Raw genomic sequence first — 15,590 nt, forward strand, 5'->3', positions numbered from 1 at the left:
CTTACTTAAGAAATTTTTTATTTTTAGGCTGTTGCAGTAAATGCCTCACTGAGACCTACCATGAATCACTCGTAGCACTGAGTAAATGGCAGGCCCTTGTCTAAAACCTCCCCTTGGTCCTATGTTACCACCGGGAGGGCAGTCACTTTCACTCCTCACCAAAGCGCAAGAGGGTGACCTTAAAAAGTCGTCAGAAACAGTAAGAACCTGTCCTTGCAAGGCCTCAGTGAGCTCTGCCAAATTTCTGAAAATCAGACCCTGGAGTTGTCACCTGTCAGGATGGGTTCTGCAAAGGAGCTGGGGGCATGGATTAAAATAAGCCTTTTTAAGAAGGTGAACTAGAAGCTGGCGTTCCTGGTGAGTTCACCTTAGGAAGGAAGACATTCCAGAGATACTGCAGACATGAGAGTGCTCAGGATATCAAAGACAAGGACACGATGCTCCCCCCGCTCCTCCGCAATATGCCTTCACCTGCGGTTCAGCTCACAGGGGGTCTTTGGGGCTTCTATTACTATCAAATTTATGCCTTATGAAATGTCAAAAGGGAAGTGTTCTTCCCTAATACAGCAAGAAATACCATTCTTTCTTTTCTCTCATTTCTTGTCTTTTTTCCCCCTGTTATGCTCTCCTGGATGATTTTTGCAACCCTGGATAAATATTTCTCTGTCAATTCAAACGGAAAAGAGCTTACAGCTTCCCAAGAAGGGCCCCCTTGTCTCTTTATAACCTGTTCCGTGAAAGGAAGGAAAAGTTTCCATCTTCTCTTCTCTATCTTTGGCTGGCCCAATAATCACATGGACATAAAACAGATTAGCAGGAGAAAAACAAATTTAATTACATACATATGGGGATCCCATAAAAAAAATATGAGACCCAAGGACAAGTGGGGCAAATGAGGCTTAAATACCATCCTGAGGTGAGGAACAGCGTGGGGCCTGGGGCTCCAAAAGCGAAGGAGAATAATTCACAGGATGATAAGAAGAGCAGATGTTTGGTAATTAGATGTTTGCCCTGCCATACAGAGAGGTCATTCAGATGAGAAGTGATCTCTGGTAATAGCTCTCTTTCTGGGCTGGGCCCCCTATCTAAACTTTTTTAGGAAGTTTAAGGGAAAGGTAAAAGTCTTTCTTAAGTCTTCTGGGTCTCGATTGCCTTCAGTTCAAAATAATACACATGCCAAATATTTGGGGGTCACATATTCTGTTTCCCCTCATCTGTAAAGCAGATGAGTTGGGCATCCTGGTGTGTGCCCAGCGCTGACCATTTTGCACTAAGAGCAGAATCACAGATGCCTTCACCCATTTCAGTTACCTGGAGAAGAAAGAGAATCCATTGCTATTATTAAGTAGGCACACCTTTCTCTTTCTTTTACATGGTACCCAGCAGCCTGACCACAGAGACGAGCTGGAGGTAGCTTCAACAGTCCAAACTGATTTATTGCTAGCAGAACAAAGAAGGTTTCTCTTACAGGCCAAGAGGCTTTTTATGGCCAGGTTTATTGGCGGGCTTTTTGAGGGGAGGGGTCAGGGGAAAGGTGGGCTTGTGGCTTGCTGACGTGTCTTCAGGAGAATGCTTGTAACCTAAGAAAGATGAAACCTAGGTCTCTCTGAGATGGCAGGTAAGCTTATTCAAAAAGGCGGTACTCCTGTCCGGATTCTATCACCCTGAGCAGCCACCTTTGGCCAGGCACATTATAGACGTTATCTCATTCATTCCTCCATACAACCTGGTGAGGTGGAGATGATTAAATTCGTTTTATAAGTGAGGAAATTAAAGCTCAGAGTTCAGGTTGAGAGTCAAACAGACCTGGAGTGAAATCTTAGCGCCTCCTGACCCCACCCCAGTAATACCAGCAGGTGAATCCTGCTTACACTAACGTTCAAGAGACACAAGCCAGCATCATTTCTATAATGAAGGAGATCTCTCAAGGTATCTCAGAGAGGATCAGATTATTTAGTTGGGTTATGTGGAACAGGTTGCTTAGCTGTTCTGAGCTTTCTGAGCTTAATGGCTTTATCTAAAAGTGAAGACCATACCATCCTTCCCCATGCATGAGAATCAGCCATTGCTATTATGTAATATATATAGGTCTCTGCATTGTGCCTGGCACATAGTATGCACTTAATTATGGCTATTGCCATTATTATTACTACTGTGGAAATCTAAGGTAAAGAGGGGCAGAGCCAGAATTCAGTGCTACGCCTGTGTGATTCCAAAGCCCTGGGCTTTCCTGGTGTGCCCTGGTGTCCGCATCCATGAAGGTTTATGTTGTTGGGTTTTCATCTTTACGTGTTTTCTGTCCAGTCTCTCTGAGGACACGGCCATGCAATAGTCTTCCTTCACATTTGCTGATTTGCTGTATTGCTGGGCACTGGTGTGTGGGAAACATGCAATAGACACCTAGAGGTGGCTTAACTGAAGTCCTCCCTGACTAGTATCAACTTTTCAGGCCTTTCTTTCTAGACATTGGCATCAAAGTAGTGAATCTAAAAATAAGTAAATAAATAAAATCATATTGGGATATTGAGTATCTTTAAAAAAATCACAATCAGATTAGGAAAAAATACCCATGGAAACAAACCAGATTAAATAAGATCAATCATTAACCACATTGGTGCAGAAGCTCCCCCCTCCCCAGATTTCTTTCATCTGTATGGAAAAGACCCCCTGAGTCCCAAAGGAAAGCCAAAGCAGAGGAGAATATGTGGGAATTCTACTGGGTGTGGCAATCTCATCTTGACTTGCTTTATTTGGGAAAACCACCCTTGCCTGAAAAGTTGCAGACAAGGAGCTAAAATCCCCTCTCTTACTTGGGGATACTAGATTTGTCTTATGGACTCTTTGGCTTAAGGGAGACAGTGTAGCATAGTATTAAAACAGGGTTGTAGAGACACTGGAGTGTAATCTCTATGAGAGCAGGAAGACCTATTATTCACTATTGTATTTCTAGAACCAGCAGTGTTGAATGGATAAATGAATGAATGGGTGAATTAATAAAACAAGACTGCTTGGGTTTGAATGCTGGCACCACCTTCTGTTAGCTGGAAGCTCAAATGAGTTTCCTAATTTCCTGTATTAGCTTTCCATGCTGTATCACAAATTGCCACAAATGTAGTGGCTTAAAATAACATAAATGTATTCTCTTCTGTGGCCTAAGAATTTGGATACCTTAGCTGGGTCCTCCACTCAGAGTCTCACTAGGCTGAAATCAAGGTGTTGGATGAGTGCAATTCTCAGCTGAGGTTTGAGGTTCTCTTCCAAGCTTATGAATTATTGGCAGGAGTCATTTCCTTGAGGCTGTAGGACTGAGGTTTCTGTTTTTCTCTTAGCTGTTAGCCATGGAATGCTCTTAGCTCCTAGAGACTGTCTGCAGCTTCTTAATACGCAACTTACACATGCAGCTCATGACACAACTTTTTGCTTTCTTCTAGGCCAACAGGAGAGCCTCTCTGACATTTTTAGTTTGTGACTACTGGACCCCCTATGGATAGCATACCTGATAAGGTCAGGTCCATCTAGGATGCTCTCCCCTTTGATGAATTCAACTGATTGGGAAGCTAAATCATGTGTGAAAAAACTGTTTTGCTATATAGTAACATAATCGCAGGAATGACATCCTACCATGTCCATTGGTCTCACCCACACCCCTGGAGAAGGATTATACAAAAGCATGGGTCACTGAGGGTCATTTGAGAATTCTCCCCACCATAGTTCTATAGCTGTAGAAGGAGAATAACAATACAATCTACCTTATAATATTGTTATGAGGATTATATGATACGATACAGATTAAATGCCTGCCACGGAAGAAGTGCTCAATAAATGTAAGCTGCTGCTTTTATTGTTGTAGGAGTCTGATGTGAGCCTCCAGGATATGCTCTGTGCTTTGGGACTAGTTGGATTCAGAGAGCCATGAGCAACTTCATTCAAGCAGGTCCTTTGGCAGTAGCACTGTGTCTCAAACATTCTCTAATATCCAGACAGAATTGTATAGCACATACTCTACAGTGGTCTGGGATATATCTGAAAGAAGCAGTCACTCCTTCAAAATTCCTTAGAAGTCTCATGTTGAACTTTAAACTTAAAAAAAATCATGTAGATTTAGTATTCAACTCCAAAATATATGTGTTTCTTTTAATGGTAATGGAAAAAATCTTTGAACGACGTGGCTACTCCAAGAAGATGCACCAAATTTATCCTACTGATTCTTGTATATCTTCTGACATATCAATGTGTTTAAATATTTCTGTCAAGCCCCAGAACAGAGGTCTCTCCAACTTTTTATTGCCTTAATCATGAAATATTTTGAGCCTATTCTTTTTTTTTACATATGCATTTTTATTTATTAAGGTATCATTACTATACAATCTCATGTTGCTCTCAAATGTATATCATAGTGTTTCAATAGTCCCAGTGATCAACTTATATTGTGACTGTGAATTATTGTGCACCTTTACCCGCCTCTCCCTCCTTCAGCCCCTCCCCCCTGGTAACCACTAGTCACTTCTCAGTGTCTATGAGTCAACTGCTGTTTTGTTCCTTCTGTTTTGCTTTATTTTTATGTTCTACAAATAAGTGAAATCATGTGGTATTAGTCTTTTCCCATCTGGCTTATTTCACTGAGCATAATACCCTCTAGATCCATCCATGTTGATGCAAATGGCAGAATTTCTGTTCTTTTTATGGCTGAATAATATTCCATTATATATTTGTACCACATCTTCTTTATCCATTCATCTACTGATGGACACTCTGAGCCTATTCTTTTAACATATATAGATATAATTATTGATAAATCACATGCACATGCCACAGTGTTATTTATTAAATATATTAGGAAACATATCAAAAGTAGAAATTTAAAAAATTTCTGAAATGAAAAGTAAATATGAATAGAAGTTCTAACTATTTCTCCTTGTGCCTCAATGGATCATTTTACCAAATCCACGGTGTAGCCATCTCCTTTTGGAGACCACTAGCCAAAATGATATATTGCCAGTTCAGCTGGCTATTGCCTATCTTCCTGTTCCAACCCCATCTCCTTAGGGAGGTGCCTTGGTGTGTGACAGAAACATGAGTGTCCTGTATCTCTCCCAGTACAAGAAGCAAAACCTTTGGGAGAAGGAGCAAAGGAGAACAAAACACTGTCCTCTCTTTTATTCTTTAGCCGTTTCTTGTTCTTTTTTCCCTTTTTCTCTTACTCTGTTTTTTTCTCTTTCCATTTTATGCTTTGGAGGGCAAAAATGGATTCAGAGTAAAGACTAGGGGAGGAATCTAGCATTTATTTGACTACCTACTATGTGACAGGTTCTGTTTTGGGCACTTTCAAATATTTATTTCAATCTGCACAGCAGTCCTGCTAGGTAGCTATTAAGAGTTCTGATTTTACACGTGATGGGGATGGAGGGACACAGAAGTAATTAAACCAAGCCTAGCTCTATCCAGTGGAGTTTGAAATTTAACTTCTTATTCCAGTGCCTGAGTTTTAACCACTCTCAGTTTTAGAGAGGTTTTGTTAGGTATTTCAATGCGGTGAAAGAAAAGGTTGTGTGGGTCTGGGGAAGGTTAGAATTAGGTGGGATAAAGTATATGAACCCTTTAAGAATATGTAGGAGCTAGAGATAACAGAGATGCTCTACTGTGTCCCACTAGAGTTTTTAGATTGAGATTAAGCCGAAAGACTGTCCTGCAGAAAGGGTCTTCAGAAGTCACCCAGACTAAGGGTCAACAAACTATGGCTTGCAGACCAAATCCAGACTACCACTTGTTTTTGCAAATACAATCTTGTTGAAACATATCCAGGCTCATTTGTTGACATATAGTCTGTGACTGCTTTCCTGCTAAAGCAGAGTCTGGTAGTTTTGACAGATACTGTATGGCCTCTAAAGCCTAAAATGTTTTATTATATGGCTCTTTACAGGAAAAGCTTACTGACCCTGATCTAGTCCAGAGGCCTTCAAGCTCTTTCGCTCATGTATTCCTATTAGTTTAAAAATGAAACAAAATATATTCTTTGATCTACATATGTATATTTGCTTATTTATAAAGTATTTAGATGTACTACCATTCTAATATATTTATCATAAAACAGTTACCCAAAATAGAAATTCAAATTCTAGTATTTTTTCCAACATCCTTAAGAGTCGTTTTGACCTTTCTTTGGTCTAGAGATTTGGAGACTAATCTAGATAATGATCATCAAACTTAATACCCATAGAGAAGCTATGAAGGGTTCCATAAATAATGAAAGCATTGTGTCCAACAATATGGATTTGAATTCTGGGAAAGCCCAAATTTCTCACATTTATCCTTGTGTTACATGGTATTTATATGACAGGTTTCATTCAAAAAGGGAATTTTGTGGCTGAAAAAAAAATAAAAGAGGGCCAAATTCCTGTTTCTAGTCATGATAGAGTAACTGGGACTGGACTTACCCTCCCACTATAAACTACTGGAAAACAGGATAAATATACAAAACTTTTCTGACATTGGTCAGTAGGCTATGCATGACTATGTCCTCTATTTCATTGTCCTAGCTTTCTCTTTGGAGGTGCTCTCCTGACTGTGTTGCATGGTGGCCTTGCTGAGATGAAGACACAGGGATCGGAGTCCAGGGAGGCTGTAGTGGGAGATGTGTATAGTGTGTAGAGCAAGAGATGAGGGGATGTGCAGAAAGAAGGGGGAAGGTGTGCTCTAGAAATCTACACAGGGATCCACTTGAGTCAGTTGCTGAATACTAAGCCATGTGAGAAGGGTGAGATGCCATGATGCTGGGCAGAAAACAACTAGTGAACTATAATAGTTTAAGAATTCCTAGAGTTCAGGGCTAGGGACATACAAATTGTGACCAAAATGGAGGAGCTCTTGGGAATATAGCTCAAGGGTAGAGCATTTGACTGCAGAATGGAAGTGCTCTTTGAACACCCAGGGTACTTTGTGGAGACCCACAAGGGTCATGCCTTAGTACTGAGGCTAGTGTTGACCTAGAAGGAAGGTCTTACCTGCCCTGACACAGCTTAAAACAAGCCTTGAGAGAATGATGCTAAACTGCAAGTAATATGCCTACTAGGCAGAAAACACCCAACTTTCTTAAGAGAAGGCAATGCAATCTAATCCAGTTAAAAAAAAAAAAAGTTCATATACAAAGAAACAGAAGAAATGTGGCCAGGAGAAAAATCAGGCAATCTAAAGAGATCTAGAAAAGACAGAGATGATTGAATCATCTGCCAAGAACCTGAAAAAAGCTACTTAAACTGTGCTCAAGGATTTATAGGAAACTATGAACATAATAAGGACAGTGAGACATACAAATGAACCAAATAAAACTTCTGGAAATGAAATTTGCAATATCTGAAATGAAAAATCCACTGAGATGAAATATAATGGAATAGGCACTGCAAAAAAAATCAAATGAACTTGAAGATGTAGCAGTAGACATGATCTACACTGAATCAAAAGAAATTTTAAAAAACAGAAGAAGAATAAACCGAGCTTTGGTGACATGTGGCTCTTAACATTGTGAAACAACAAGTGGTATACCATTGGTATAAGTGGAGCCCCAGCAGACAGGAGCAAGGATAGAGAAAATATTTGTTGAAATAATGATTGGAAAATATCCAAGTTGTTGAAAGGTATAAACTCACAGGTCCAAAAAGCTCAACAAATCCCAAGCATTCAGGAAAAAGGACATGTGCACAGAGTAATAAAGATAAGAATGACTGTAGACTTAGTGACAGCTGGGCAAACCAGGAGATACTGGAATTGCATTTCTAATGTGCTGAACACAAAAACTCCACTGTTATGGAGTGAATGTATGTGTCTCCCTACAAGTCCATATGTTGAAGCCTTAACCCCCAGCAATGTGGCTTTGAGTAAGGAAGTAATTAAGGTTAAATGAGGTCATGAGGATGGGGCTCTGATTCATTAGGATGTGTGTCCTTATGAGAAGAGCCACTGCAGGGCTCTCTCTCTCTCCACTACGTGAGGACACAGGAAGAAGGTGGCTCTGTGCAAGATAAGCAACGGCCCCCACCAGAAACTGAACTTTCTGTGCCTTAATCTGGTACTTGTAGCTTCAAGAGCTGAGAAAATAAATTTGTGTTCTTTACACCACCAGTCTATGGCATTTTGTTATGGGAGCCCAAGCAGACTAATATGCCTTCCAAAACACAGAAACTGCCAATATAGAATTATGGACTTGGTGAAAATACCCTTCATACAGGGGGGAAAAAAGACATTTTTAGACAAACAAAAGCTGAAAGAATTTATCATTAGTAAATCTGTACTACAGGATTTATTATTTTATTTTAAACTGAGGAGAAATAACTGAAGAGAAATAACTGCAGATGAAATCTACACAAAAGTTCCAGAAATTATAATTACATGATTAAATATAAGAGTTCCCTCTTCTCTTAAAAATTATCTTTGAGAGATTTGACTACTTTAAACAAAACTTAGTAACAGTATATTCTGGGGTTTATAATATATGTAGAAAAAAATATTTGACAGCAGCACAGAGAATGGACAAAATGGAAAGATGAGGTTCTTATGTGTGTAATAATATAATAATATTTGAAGATAGTTTGTAGATTAAGCATTTACATTATAAAGCCTACAAAAACCATTGTAAAAATAAAACAAAGAAACTGTACAATAAGCCAACAGTGATGATAAAATGGAATACTAGTAAATAATCAAAAAGAAGGCAGAAAAAAATACATGAGCAAAGGACAGATGGGACAATAGGAAACAAATAACAAGACAATGAATAAAAAATCAGCTGCGTTGGTAAATTCTTTACATATAAACGGTCAATCAAAAGGCAGAAATTGTCAAAGTGGATAAAAAGAGCAAGATCCCACTCTATACTGTCTAAAAGAAATTCACTTTATAAATTCAGAGGTATGTTAAAAGTAAAATGAAGATAAATTGTGTGCCATATAACTAAGTATTAGAAAGCTGGAGTGGCTGTATTAACATCAGGCCAAGCAGACATTAGAAGGAAGAATGTTATGAAGAATGCATTCATCGTGTGAGGCACAAGGTACAATATTTTGTAACTAGAGTCACTTTCCTGGGTACCAGTTCTCCAGGAAAGGTGGATCTTGAGTGTCCTCACCACAAAAAAGCAAAATGGTTAGGTTATAAGGTGATGGATATGCGGGTTGACTTGGTTGGGGTGAATATTTTACAATGTATATGTATATACATCCTCAGGCACATTTTAAATATATACAATTTTAGCTTGCCAGTTATACCCCAATAAAGCTGGGGGTAAAAGAATACAGAGGCACACTTCATAATGGCAAAAGGGTCAATTCATCAAGAAGACATAAAAATCCTTATTATTTATATATCTAATAGCACAGTTTAAAATACACAAAGCAAAACCTGAATGAAACTGAAAAGAGAAACAGACAAATTCACGATATAATCTTATATAATTATACTTTTATAATTAGAGAATTCAACACCCCTCTCTCAGTAGTTGTTACAACAACAGGTAGGAAATCAGTAAGGACATAAAGAACCTGAGCAACTCTGTCATCCTGACATCACTGGTATTTATAGAATATTCCATCTGTCAGTAGCAAAGCGCACACTCTTTTCAAGTGCACTTGGAACATTCATCAAGAGAGGCATGGATCAAGTCTCAGTATGTTTTTGGAGTGAAATGAGAACTCAATTCTGCGATAGTCCCAAGTATTTGGAAAGTGCAAAGCATGCTGTTAAATAACCCATGGGTCAAAGAAGAAATCCTAAGAAAAACTAGAAACTGTCCTGAGTTAAATGAAAAAGAAAACCTAGCAATCTGTGTGATGCAGCTAAAACTATACTCAGAGGGAAATTTATAGCTTTCAATATTTATATTATGAAACAGATTGGTTCCTATGCTGTCATTTTACAGGCAAGAGGACTGAGGCCCAAGCATGTTGAGTGATTTACATAAGGCTGCATATTGGTAGTGTCAGAGTTAGAAATAGACCCTGCCGGATTGGTTTCTTTCTCTTCCACTGTCTCTTTTATAAGAACGGGACCGTCTGTGGACCGCCTGGCCAAGCACAGTGGGAGCTGATCTCACAGCAGCTCTGAGTAGTTAAGTAACTTGCTTAATGTCACACAGCTTGTGTTGGCTCTTGCATCTGAATTAGTTGTGAACAACCTAAAACCCATGCTTAGGCCGGGTGACTCACTGCGCCTGCTTTTGTCTCATGCTCAGTTTGGACTCCGGAACGCTTATCCTTCCTCTACTATAAGGTTGAGAGTTAATACAGTTAGGCTTTTCCTTTCTTGACAGTTAATCAGATTCTACTGGCTTTTACCCCCAACTGTGCTCCCTGGGGTGAGAGGCAGGTGAGTGTCAGGGGCCCAACCCTCCCCACGTATTACCCATACTGTGCTTGCTGCCAATCCAAGCTTCTACACTCCATGCCAGTAAGAACTCTTCTTTGGTCACGCAGTAATCCTTTTCCTTTGGAGAGTTGCCAAAAAGGCCATCATCTCAATTAGGAAAAGGTTTTGTGATTGAAGTCAAAGCTGCTAGTGCGGCCGTGGGGATTAGCGGGCAGGGGCCACCGTGAGAAGTCCAGCCAGCCGGCCACGCATGTGCTAAACTGCCCTCACCTGCACAGCAGCTGGTCAGTGTGTGCATCTGGACCACCTACCTGTCAAGCTGGCATCCTCAGGTATTATTCCCCTAGAGACAGTCAGTCTGTGTGTCTCCAGTTGTCTCCAAGGGCATAAAAAGGGGACAGTCCTTTTCTCTGGATGGCTTTTCTAATAAAGCCATCTACTGATCCCCTCACATGGACTTTAATTGCTGAGAGCAATAAAGCATGTGGCCTGTTAATGTTCACACCCCAATTCTGCCACTTGCTAGCTGTGTGTCTTGGGCAGGTCACTCACCTTACTGGGTCCCAGTGTTCTCATTTATGAAATGGGCAGAATAATAGTCACAGGTTTGTTGTGAGAATTAAATGACATATACATAAAGCATACAGAAGAGCAATGTGGGTTCACAGCCATGCTTTTTTAAACATTAGAGTGTATTATTTAGCACAGTTTTTTGGGAGGAGTCTTTGCTGGGCAGGGTCAGCTGCTTCCGCCTCTACCCTGCTGGTCAGCAATCTTGGGTGCAAATGACGCAACCTGAACTCGGCAGCCTCGGGCAAAATGGAGGTTCAAGGGTCACTCCAGCTTCAGACCTTGTGTGACATTTGACATTTAACATCTTGCATCTAACATTTGCAAATGTGAAGTAATAACCTCAGGAAAAACCGAACAGCCTAATACAGAGATTTTGTGAGGACTTAAATATGAGATGACTATTTTCTTAGGCATAGTTTTTTTTGGGGGGGTGAAAAAAAGTGGCCTTGTTACCAGGCCTATCTGGAAACTTAAAAAAAAATCTCCTTCTAAATTCATTCAGTTGTTCAGCACATATTTACCAAGATATACACTTGTCTGTGGGGACAGGAGATAGAGGAGAACTGTGGTCTCAGACCGAAAGCTCTGGCTGCATGGAACTCACATTTTAGTGCAGGGAGAGGAAAAACAACCATCAACAAAACATGTGAGTAACTAATAGAACAGATAAAAGGAGGACCGGAGCTATGAGGGAAAATAAAGCAGAGCTGAGTGCTGACATTTGTTCCATATGAAAGCATATGTATTTACAAACTTACAGGATGGGTAAGAAAGCCTCTTCTCTAGGAAACCAGCTCCGTGTTCAGAAGCTGAGGGTAGTTACCCTTCTCTTGAGGGAGACACTGAAACAGCAGGATTGGTGAGCGATCTCGGGCTGTTAAGGACTCTACGCATGCTCTTCACAGTGGCGTCTCTCTAATGAGGCTGATGACCCTACGCCGTTCCAGGTAACGACGTGGCAAGGCTAGCGGGTCCCTCAGAGAGGTCGTGGGGGTCCAGGTGAGAGGGTGTAAGCGTGGCGCTCACAGGAGATGGTATCTAGTATGATGCCAGGAGGGCGCCAGCCCGCGTGACCCGCATGGAAGGAGGGAAGGAGCGGTTTCTCCCTTTCCTTGGTGACCCGGGCCTGGATCTCAAACAGAACAGTTGCATGAGGAAATCAGCTTGCTCTGAGGAAGAGAGGAAGGCCAGTGCGATGTCTGGGCTTATTACGGCTCCTGTTGGAAGCAAGACAGAGAACACCACTGGAGTATTGGATCAACACGTCCTCGACTTCCAGTAGCACATTTCAGGTGCTGAATTGCCTTAAAGAAGGAAAAAGGATCTGGAGTTACTCATCAGATCATCTGAGGCCCATGACATCCTGGGCTGTGCTTTTCTAGAAAAGCAGGGTCACTGTGAGTACAGAGGCATGAACCCCAACATCCCTGCCCCCTTAGCCAGGTGGCTGTGGGGGCTCTTGGCTCAGGGGCCTTCTTGAGGAGTCAGTCTCTCTCTCTCTTTCTCTCTCTCTCTCTCTCTCTCTGCATGCCTGCATGACTGTGTTCACCTCCAGGGTCAGAAAGCAGTAGGAAACTTAGGCCTCATTTCACAGCCACCTGCTAGCATCTACTGAACCCCACAGTGATGGGCTAGGCTCCCCAGGAGCTCTGGCTGAAGTGAAGCCTTGATGGCCATTCTGTGGTTGGCTCCAGGGTGAGCAACGAGGGGTGGTTGCCAGTCAGGGTCTGAGCCGTCCAGCATGCCTCGTCCTTTATGCTAAGAAACATGATTAAGAGATTGAGAGTAGATACCTCCTTTTGAGAAGAGACTAATGGACAGAATGACATTTTGGAATCAGGCAGAAATGGATTCAGTCCCATCTACTATGGGAGCTACGTGACCTGACTTTTCTGTATAGTGGGAACAATACTACTTGTCTTGCAGGGCAGTTGTGCTGTGACAGAGTGATTTTCTTTATACAAAATCAGACATATCACAGAGCAATACACATCCATGCATTGCAGAGACTGTAAGAGTAATAATAACAATGGCATCATTATTTTTGGACTTTTGTGGTATTAACCAAGGAAGATGTGTCCGTCTTCTCCCTGGATACCCCCATCGCACACAGAGGCTGGTTTGAGTGCCTTGCAACAGAGCTCGTGGTAATACTTGCTGTGCAACAGTGACACCAAAAACTAGAGGGAGTGGCACCAGATACAGAGCCACAATGTCTGAATCAAAGCAGCAGCTCTGCCACAGACTGATTTTGTTACCCCAGGCAAACAAGCCGTGTCTTAAGATTTTGATATTATAAATTCCCACATGCAAATAAAAATGCAGAATAGAGTTACAGAGTGTAAGGGATCATAAGCCCTCTTGTGCTACTCCCCACAGACCATCACCAATACTTCTGAAGACCCCTGTGAATCCCCTTCTATCCCATCTCCTTCTCCCTCTCCCTCTGTGCCACCCTCCATCCCTGTTACTTCCTGAGTTTTAAATGTATTACCCCTTGCAAGCAAGCTTCTTAATTCCTCAAACATTTGGTAAGAAGATTGAAGGAGCCTTGTAGGTGGACAGTGGGACATGGATGTCCATTAATACAATTGCCTTGTTTTTAAGTCTGCAATCATCATGTTGCTATGGAATGGAGATTAGACACCCACTTGCTGCCTTTTTGCATCAAGATGCCCCAGTTTCAACAGTCAAGGGCATTTTATTTTCCTGCTCTGTGCTCATTGTCAGGGTGCCAATACCCATGAATTTCATCTACCCTGTTCTGGACAAAGAAACCAGAGCAGTCAAATTCCTTAAAACTGTGAACTGGCCCTCAGTGTGGGTGAGGGTGTCCCTCCTTGGAGTAGAAAGCAGGAACTTCATGACCTGCCTTTAAAGGCATTTGCTTCCATGGTTCAAGGACTCTGTTGATCCCTCTTATTTGGGCTGTGTGCTGTGGAGCAGTAGTTTCCATCATTCTCACATTTTTACTCCATTTGCCATACAGCAAACCTTCATTGTATGCCAAGTACATTGTAGTTAGAAAGAGAGAATTTTGAAGTACCATTTTCCACCCAGGGAGCTCCTGCTTCTGTGGGGCAAGGGGGTACCTGGACGCTTATGCCTCACAGTACTCTGTGCCAAGAGAATGGTGCCCAGGTGTTTGGGGACAGGAGGAAGAGCACCAGAAATGGTCAGGGAACACTGCCTAGAAGAAGGACACCTGAGCTGGGTACTGAAGGTAGAGTAGGAGGTGGCTAGGCTGCTGGCTGGGAAGGGCACGTGAGGCAGAGGGACTAGTAATGAAAAGGTGCAGCCCTGAAAGAGAAGAGCAGGCACCTCCTCTGTCTTCCTCGTTTGGGGAAATGGTGCTTTTAGTCCAGGATGCTGGAAACCTCAGAGACCTCCTTGGCATTGCTGTTTTCTTCATGTTCTAATCAACCCATCGTATGCCAGCTACCCCAGCCCCAGAGTTGTTCCCAAGACTTCTCCTTCTTTCCACTTTGATGACAATTCTCGCCAGCTAGGCTCCTACCTGGACTTCTGGAATCACCTCCTCCATGTGCCACTCAAGCCCACTCTTGCCCCATCTGATCTATTCTTCATCAGCCAGGACGAACTTCCTAATGCAGCAATTTGAGCACCCTCCTGCTCAAACCTTTCAAGGGCTTCCTAAAATTGTCAATGCAAAGTGATATCTACATTGCAGCCTTGGAGACCCTGCACAGACAACCTCAGCCTACCTGTCCATGGTCACCTCTTGCCCCTGTCCTCTCCATCACCTGCAATATCGATGCTGGCCATTTTCTCTGGCTTCCTTCACTGTTTTATCTTTGTCTTTGGTTTTCCATCATGCTGGTAGTTTCCAAGTCCTCAAAGCCTCTGGCTCATAACTTTCTCAGGACCTTAGCATGTGCTATCTTCTCTGTTCACAGTTGCTGTCTGACCAATGCACATATATCTCTCAGGCCTCAGCTTAATTGCAATTTCCTCAGAGAAGTCTTCTCTGATCCTATATTATTTAAAATTTCTTCTCCCACCACACCCTATTTTTTCCCTGTATAGAACTCACTGTAGTTCATAATTTAAGTATTAGCATGGTATTTGTGTCTTTCATTACACTTGAAGCTCCAAGAAAGCAAGGATTATATTTCACTTACTGCTCTCTACATACCATCTCTCACAGTATATGACACATAGCAGGTCTTAATATGTATATAAGTTGAATGAATGAATACATGGGATGAGTAGCTCCAGGGGAAATACATACACTTGGGTTAGAAGAGTTATGGAAGGCTTGTGCATTAGCTATCGCTTTACACATGACAAATTACCACAAACACAGCAGATTAAAACAATATAAATTTATTATCTCAGTTTTTGTGGGTCAGGAATGCAGACACAGCTCAGATTCCTGAGCGGCTCCAGTCTCACCAGGCCATAATCAAGATGCTGGCTACACTATTATGCTCAGCTAGGGCTTAGGTCCTATTGATGGTTGTTGGCAGAATTCGGTTGCTTGTGACTGTAGGACAGAAGCCCTCAGCTCCTAGATGCTGCCCTTCTCCAGAGGCAGCTTTCTTTGTTTCTTTCCTTGACATTAGCAGGATAATCTCTCCAAGTATCACATGTTTTCCCTTTAACTTTAGAATAGTTACAGATATATGAAAACGTCACAGTAC

At 41.8% G+C, this 15,590-nt stretch overlaps 1 long non-coding RNA gene across 1 annotated transcript in view; it reads right to left on the minus strand.

Moving 5' to 3' along the window:
* LOC118970361 (uncharacterized) overlaps positions 1 to 10,766 on the minus strand; it is a 47,949-nt gene extending 37,183 nt beyond the window's left edge. Inside the window, exon 1 of the long non-coding RNA XR_005058283.2 lies at positions 10,665 to 10,766. This is a non-coding gene — a long non-coding RNA (uncharacterized lncRNA). The remainder of the gene's footprint in view (positions 1 to 10,664) is intronic.
* Positions 10,767 to 15,590: the final 4,824 nt, after the last annotated feature.

Source organism: Manis javanica, chromosome 10 (assembly GCF_040802235.1).
Source record: "Manis javanica isolate MJ-LG chromosome 10, MJ_LKY, whole genome shotgun sequence".
Taxonomy (NCBI): Eukaryota; Metazoa; Chordata; class Mammalia; order Pholidota; family Manidae; genus Manis; species Manis javanica.